This window comes from Somniosus microcephalus, chromosome 9 (genome assembly GCF_052327205.1).
Source record: "Somniosus microcephalus isolate GS21.2 chromosome 9, FLI_Smic_1.0, whole genome shotgun sequence".
In the NCBI taxonomy this organism is placed as follows: Eukaryota; Metazoa; Chordata; class Chondrichthyes; order Squaliformes; family Somniosidae; genus Somniosus; species Somniosus microcephalus.
Genome location: NC_140995.1, coordinates 161912062 through 161920627, shown reverse-complemented (window position 1 = coordinate 161920627; position 8566 = coordinate 161912062).

Sequence of the window (8566 nt, the reverse complement as noted above, 5' to 3'; positions counted from 1 at the left end):
AATAGTGTAAAGGACAGAGAGGGGTAAGAATATCTGAAGTGTGTTCAGGAGAACTTTAATGATCAGTATGTTTCTGGCCCAATGAGGAAGGAGGCATTGCTGGATCTGGTTCTGGGGAATGAGGTGGGTCAAGATCACCGCAGATCATACTACTTTGAGTTACTCGGCCAGTTGTTCAGCCAACATCGACGTGTTGTTGCCCGGCAGTACCACGTGGAGGTACGACTCACTGTGACTTCGATATTTATGGCCCTGAGTTCTGGTCTCACCGGCAAGGAGAAACATCTTCTCCATGTCTACCCTAACAAACCCCTTCATAATCTTAAAGACCTCTATCAGGTCATCCCCGAGTCTTCTCTTTTCTAGAGAAAACAGCCCCAGTCTGTTCAATCTTTCCTGATAGGTATAATCTCTCAATTCTAGTATCATTCTGGTAAATCTTTTTTGCACCTTCTCCAGTGCCTCTATATCCTATTTATAATACGGAGACCAGAACTGTTCACAGTACTCCAAGTGTGGTCTAACCAAGGTTCTATACAAGTTTAACATAACTTCACTGCTTTTCAATTCTATCCTTCTAGAAATGAACCCCGATGCTTTTTTATGGCCTTATTAATCTACGTCACTACTTTTAGTGATTTGTGTATCTGTACCCCCAGATCCCTCTGTTCCTCTACCTGTTTTAAACATTTATTTTCCTAACAAAATGTACTCAAACTTCAACCCTATTTTACTAATTTCTTCCACCTGAAGGGGCTGAAATAGAGTCATTTCTGCTAAGTATGTGGCTTTGGAAGAGGCAATCCCAAGGTTCCATGTTATAAGTAGGCTTGCACATGATTGGAATTTACATTGGAAGAATACTTATTGATTCAGTCCAGACATACATGAAACTATCGCTTAAACAAAGCATGTGTACCATGCAGGAGATAATTAATCATATTTGTACCTCCTGAACTAATTCTAATTTCTCCAAAATTATCCAGGAACCTCTCATTAATATTCCCAAACCAGCCTCAATGTCAACATGCCATCTTTGCCTTTATGAACATTTTATTTGCAGATATAGGCCCGGAAATTTTGGTGGGCAATAACAGTGAACGAACAGCTGTTATTGCCCCTTTGAAACTGACCGCAACTTCAGGATTTAGCGCATACGCATCCTAACGGGGAAATCCTGAAGTTTCAGTCAGTCTTTAGGATGCAAAATAGAATTGTCTAGTCTCCACCAACAATGAAATACTGAATCAGAAATTGTATCATCTGATTATGGAGTCAGATTTCTTTACCTAAAAAAATTTTTTTTGCCTTTGTTCTAGTAGCACAAATATAAATGATCAAAGGGAAAAGCCCTCCTTGAACTGTTAAACATTCTTATTACTGAAAGATAAACAAGTTAGAAAATGTATCCCACAAAGAAAGGAAGAGGTGCCAAAACAACTAAATTAGACAAAAGGAAGAAGACAAAAAGATACTTCGGAGACACAGGGATGGAGCAGTTAGAGACTGCACTAAAGAAATAACTATAGTAACATAAAACCTTATTTCTTTTGCAATACAATGGTGAATGACAGTTTTATAAATAGATTTTAAACTTGGGTATTTATCCTATTCAAAACTATTCATGTAACACTGAGTCACCACTGTGGTTAAGAGAAAAGAGATTTACAATTTCACTAAGTCATTAGAAGCATCGTTCCCGTTAAACTGCACAGCTCACCAGTTTTCCAATGGTAATTACCGTGCATGTGCAAAAAAATGGAATGGGCCACGCAACCAGTTAAAGGGCCCGAGCATCAAAATAAAATTACAGGGAACATTGATTGGAAGCGCAATTTTTCTTCGGTGTGAATTATCAGTCCCTGTTTACACTGCAGCAGACAGCCTTCGGAAGGTGTTTCAATTGACTGACCTTAACATACACACATGATTTAGTCTTTAGTGAACTTGCTTTCATTTTACACTCAGTTTTGTCAATAAGGTACCTATTTTTGGTAACTTTGTAGTACTTTTCTCTCCTTTCCTCCATTCAAGGTTACCCTATTCCACAGACCATGCCTGACCAACACAGTGGGTAGGTGACCAGCTCCAAGGCCTCTAGCCAATGCTTGCTCTGGATGACTCCCCTTCACAGAATCACAGAATCACAGAAACCCCACAGTGCAGATAGAGGCCATTTCGGCCCATCGAGCCTGCACCGACACATATCCCACCCGATCCCCGTAACCCCTATACCAACACATATCCCACCCTATTCCCGTAACCCCATGTATTTAATCCCCCTAACACTAAGGTTCAATTTATCATGGCCAATCAACCTAACCTGCACATCTTTGGACTTCTGATTTTTCCTCCCTTAATTCCTGTATCAAAGTGCTTGATTTCAGCTTTCCACCTCCCAGATGGTAGGAGCAACAGCAGGAACTCAGTAAAGGAAAATTAAAGATATGAACCTGTGTCAACAACAACAACTAGCATTTATATAGGGCCTTTAAAGCAGTAAAATGACCCAAGGCACTTCACAGGAGCGATTGTCCAACAACATTTGACAGCGAGCCACATAAGAAGATATTAGGGCAGGTGACCAAAAGCTTGGTCAAAGAGATAGGTTTTAAGGAGTGTCTTAAAGGATGAGAGGTAGAGAGGCAAAGAGACTTAGGGAAGGAATTCTAGAGTTTAAGGCCTCTGCAGCTGAAGGCAAGCCGCCAATGGTGGAGCGAACAAAATTGGGGATGCGCAAGAAGCCAGAGTTGGAGGAGCGCAGAGATCTGAGGATTGTAGAGCTGGAGGAGGTTACAAAGATAGGGAGGGGCGAGGCCATGGAGGAGATTTTAAAGCAAGGATGAGAATTTTAAAATCGACGTGTTGCTAGACTGGGAGCCAATTTAGGTCAGCGAGCCCAGTGGTGATGGGTGAACGGGACTTGGTACAAGTTAGGATACAGGTGGCAGAGTTTTGGATGAGCTCAAGTTTATGGAGGGTGCAAGGTAAGAGGCTGGCTAGGAGAATGTTAGAATAGTCGAGTCTAGAGGTAACAAAGGCATGGATGAAGGTTTCAGCAGCAGATGAGCTGAGGCAGAGGATGAGACAGGCGATGTTATGGAGGTGGAAGTAGGCAGTCTTGGTAATGAAGGTCAGCTCAGGCTTAGATAGGACAACTAGGTTGCGAACAGTCTATTGACGTGCCAGAAGACACTGTTGAGAGATTAATGAATTGAAATAAACAATCCCAAAGCTAACGAGATAAAAATCCTCTCTCTCTCGGTAGTGAATAACTGTGGGTACAAAGAGCACAAAACTGCTCTTAATTTGAGGCCACAGGATGGCTGGTATGGGAATAGAAAATGTTGTATCAGAGCAGTAAATATGCTCATTTGAGGTTGTGCTTGAGACACATTACTCGGACAGAGAAAAGAGGGCTTTACTGTACAATTAACTGTGTTGCACCTCACCTGAGTGTGATGGATACACAGGGTGCCTGAAACAGGAATGCATTCAGCTTTCACCAACAACAACAGCCCTCATCTGGCTGGGCCATCCTATGGGCGATCTCTGGCCACAGTCCACTGTCCCTCAAAATAACCGGGACTACCCAGTGGCCAGCCAGCTCATGCTGCCGACCAGCTGCTTGAAGACCACCCCTATTTTTCCTCTTTATTTCGCGTTTTATATGTTTGCTAATTGACATCTGTTTACAAAAGCAACATACTGCAGATGCTGGAAATCTGAAATAAAAACAGAAAATGCTGGAAATACTCAGCAGGTCAGGCAGCATCTGTGGAGAGAGTTAACGTTTCAGGTCAATGACCCTTCATCAGAACTGGAAAAAGTTGGAGATGGAACAGGTTTTTAAGCAAGTGTAGGGGCAGGGAAAGGGGGGAAGGGAGGAAAGAACAAAAGGGAAGACTTTGATGGGATGAAGGCAGGAGAGATTAAGGCTACAATTTTAGTAATGGCGGCGGGTTGAGTGTGGGACAGCTGGTTTCCGGCTTCCAGTCGCGCCCCCTGCTGCATCCGCTCCACAGACGTGATTTTGCCTTGATTGACATTGTTAAGCCTGCCCTGCGGGCTTGCTGGCCAATTAACAGGAAGCGGATCGGAACCCGCCGTCAATCAAAACGAACTTAACCTCTGACCCGCCTCCAAACCCGCCCTCTGAGTGCCAGCAAAATCGCGGTCTAAGAGACAAAAGGGATGATGGTGCAAGGCAAAAGGAGATGGTAATGGGACAAGTTAAGAAACAAAAGATGACTCGAGATGAAGTGTAAATGGCACTGGCAGAATGATCGACAGGTGCCATGTGAGAGAGAGAAAAAAAATGAAAAAAAAGATAGGGGCCGAGGTTATGGTCTGAAATTGTTGAACTCGATGTTGAGTCCAGAAGGCTGTAAAGTGCCTAAGAAGAATCGAAAGATGAGGTGCTGTTCCTCGAGCTTACGTTGAGCTTCATTGGAACAGTGTAAGAGGCCGAGGATGAGTGGGAGTGGAGCGGAGAATTAAAGTGACAGGCGACCAGAACATCGGGGTCACCCTTACGGACTGAATGGAGGTGTTCCACAAAGTGGTCATCCAATCTGCGTTTGGTCTCCCCAATGTAGAGGAGACCACATTGTGAGCAGCAAATGCAGTATATTAAATTGTAAGAAGTACAAGTAAATCGCTGTTTTACCTGGAAGGAGTGTTTGGGGCCCTGGACGGTGGGAAGGGAGGAGGTAAAAGGGCTTGTGTTGTATCTCCTGCGCTTGCACGTGAAGGTGCCGGGCGAAGTGGAGGGGGTGTTGGGGGTGATAGAGGAGTGGACCAGGGTGTCGCGGAGGGAGCGGTCCCTTCGGAATGCTGAAAGGGGAGGTGAGGGAAAGATGTGTTTGGTGGTGGGATCATGCTGGAGGTGCCGGAAATGGCAGTGGATGATCCATTGAATGTGGAGCCTGGTGTGGTGAAAGGTGAGGACAAGGGGAACCCTATCGTGGTTCCGGGAGGGAGGGGAAGGGGTGAGAGCAGAAGTGCGGGAAATAGAACGGACACGGTCAAGGGCTGTGTCAACCACAGTAGAGGGGAATCCTCGGTTGAGGTTTACCTGGTGTGGTTCAGGAGATGCGTGGAGCACGCCAAAATGCTGGAAAAATCAGGAGGGCCTCTCAAAATAGGCTTAATGAGCATTTAAGGAGGTTAAATAGAACAATGGCCAGCTGGAGGCGGGCATGTTTCCCGACCTCCAAAACAGGCACCGGCAAAATCCCGCGGAGGCGGGTTCCAAACCCGACCTCTTTGAATCTGATTTTCCCGCCTTTCCCACCTCCAAACCCGCTTTCTCCGACGTCAGAAAATTGCCCCCTAGGATTCTTCCTCCTGATTGTATCCTCACTATCAAAGTGTGCATTTGGACATCAAAGATCTAGAAATTCGTTGGCATTGCGCTCGTTTTACAGATATAAATCGGGCGCCTAAGCGTTCAATGTGACAGGCAGTGCACGCACACTGTCTCCCGCTGAAAGTGCGTTGCCCGCCATATTAGATTGGGCACCTCCATAGGCATCCAGGGCGCGTGCAAGAACAATTCAGGAAACTCATTATAATACACTGGTTTTAGGACCCTTTTGTAAAATTGTGCTGCCCCAGCGTCTGACTTACCATGTGATCAACTCATTCAACAACTCGTGGTGCTAACAGGCAGCAAGCACCCTTCAGTAGTGCTATTTAAAGGGCTGATCCCCCACATACAGGCTCGGATCAGCCGCGTGTTACACACCTCTCTCAATTTCCATTTCCGTTAACTTTATTGAACAAGTCTGCCATTTCCTATTGTCCATTATAGTCTTACTTGAATTTGTCTTTAATGGGCCCAAATTCCCCTTTACCACACTTTTTCTCTTAATACAATGGCCCGGAATTTATATTCAGCGGCGAACAAACGGCGCTCGCATTTCATTACACTTACACTTGCCCACAGACTTTCTGTGGGGTTTTGCACTGGAACTTGCTATGATTAGAGAGCCAAAACAGCACGGCGCCCACTACAGGGGATCTGTGACCTGTGTGAACAGGGCAAGCAACGGTGTTTCTCCTGAAACCAATCAGATAGAAGAATGCTTACTGAGACACAGGCTGGGATTTTCCCGTTTCCCACCAGCACGGTGCGGGCAGACCCAGGAGACGGTGGGAAACTCGGAAGTTCACGTATCCCGGCACGCTGCGGGCTGGCTGGCTGCCTCCCCCCCCTCCCCCTCCCCCTCCCCCCCCTCCCCCTCCCCCCTCCCCCTCCCCCCCTCCCCCTCCCCCCTCCCCCATCTCACCTGAGTAAAAGGTGAAAGTGGGCGAGTTGGATGGGGGTTGGGGTCAGATTTTAGATTTTTACAACTTTCACGCCCTCCCCCGCCGCCTCCAACCTACCCGTTTTTTCTGTGAAAATTCCGGCCACACAATCTAAACCAGGAAGTATAAGTTAGAATAGTTAATTCAATGCTAAATCATGTACAGAAAGCAAAATAAAGAGAGGCAAAATAAAGATGGGATTAAGAAAGAGAGATAAAAGAGACAAAGAAAAAGTAAAAAGAAAATTAATTTAAAAAAATCTCCGACAATAATTAAAATCTGAAGGAATGACTTGTAAACGTTCATTTTCAGTGCTAGAGATGTTTGGCAGTAATTAAGACTTATCATGCTGTTAAAAATTCACTTACACTTGAATGGACAAGCCCCAACATTTTCTGGCATTTTAAGTGGGTATCTAGTGGCTAAGTATCGCAATTTCACGCTGTTCCCTGTGTTTGAATGCTGAGTCTCTCGGCGAGATACTGTTATAATGAAGCTTTTGGAGGAACAGGGCAACTCGGACAGCAACTTCTTGATTTCCATGTTTAACTGCGCCTGTGCAGATGCCGGAAGTTGCTGTCCAATTTACCCCTTAATAACTGTGAGCACTGATAGCCTCACCATTATTTCGACTGCAAAAAATGGGCCACAGCAACAGTGACTACACTTTAAAAAGTATTTAACTGGTTGTGAAGTGCTTTGGGGCATCCTGAGGTCACGAAAGATGCTATATAAATGCAAGTCTTTCTTTCTTTCTAATACTTACTTTCATTGTATCCCTTTTTTGCTTTTATAGCTCCCCAGTCTGCTAAATTTTCACTTTTCTTTGCATTTGTATAAGCCTTTTTTTTTCAGCTTGATACTGTCTAATACCTCGTTTATTGACCACAGTTGCTTAACTATGCATGTGGAGCCTGTGGCTTTTCAGGGTATGTACTGGTTTTGCTTCACACCAAATACCTCTTTGAATGCTTTCATGGATTAATTTCCAAGGTTTATATGTAAGCTTTATATTTTAATGCTATTCATTAATGAATATGGCATTTTAGACTTCTTTCACATTTTTAGATTGTTGTTGCAAGGTAGGGTTCTCCATCATGCACATTTTACTCAGTAAGTTTGCTCGTGTTGCTGGTGAGATTTCGTAACTCTGATTCACCCCTGATTAACTATAAAATGACATGCTTTTTCCCACAGCAGTTTAAGAGACCAATTTTATGATAATATAATAGAAAGAAATGAACTGTGGAATTCAGAAAGTGCTTCTTGTGCTGTTATTAGTTTCCATTTAATTCTGATAAGTGGTCTTGAAATACCAGTGTGATCATTCTGAATTTGGTTACTGTGACATAACTAAAGCATTTGTTTCAAGCATGTCTTAACTGTCGCACCCAAAGTCCTCCTATGTTAGTAACAGAGACTGAGGAGTATTTCTCCCAGTAAACTCCAGAAAAAGTTATGAACAAGAATGGTCAGTGACCTCCCGCACCCTTTCAAATCTCGCAACATGCCAAGTCCCAGTCTCAACCCAGGTCCAAGTTAACACCAGTCCACAGAAAAAATCTGCCCAAATTGGTAAAAAAGTTGGTTCTTTTATTTGTTACTGGGATCTGGGCGTCGCTGGCAAGGCCAGCATTTATTGTCCATCCCTAATTGCCCTTGAGAAGGTGGTGGTGTGCCACCTTCTTGAACCCCTGCAGTCAGTGTGGTGAAGGTACTCCCACAGTGCTGTTAGGGAGGGAGTTCCAGGATTTTGACCCAACGACGATAAAGGAATGGCGATATATTTCCAAGTCAGGATGGGTGTGACTTGGAGGGGAACTTGGAGGTGATGGTATTCCGATGCGCCTGCTACCCTTGTCCTTCTAGGTGGAAGAGGTCGCGGGTTTGGGAGGTGCTGCCGAAGAAGCCTTGGCGAGTTGCTGCAGTGCATCTTGTCGATGGTACACACAGCAGCCACGGTGCGCCGGTGGTGGAGGGAGTGAATGTTTAAGGTGTTGGATGGGGTGCCAATCGTGGGCTGCTTTGTCCTGGATGGTGTCGAGCTTCTTGAGTGTTGTTGGAGCTGCACTCATCCAGGCAAGTGGAGAGTATTCCATCACACTCCAGACTTGTGCCTTGTAGATGGTGGAAAGGCTTTGGGGAGTCAGGAGGTGAGACACTCGCCACAGAATATCTCTGACCTGCTGTTGTGGCCACAGTATTTACGTGGCTGATCCAGTTAAGTTTCTGGTCAATGATAACCCCCAGGATG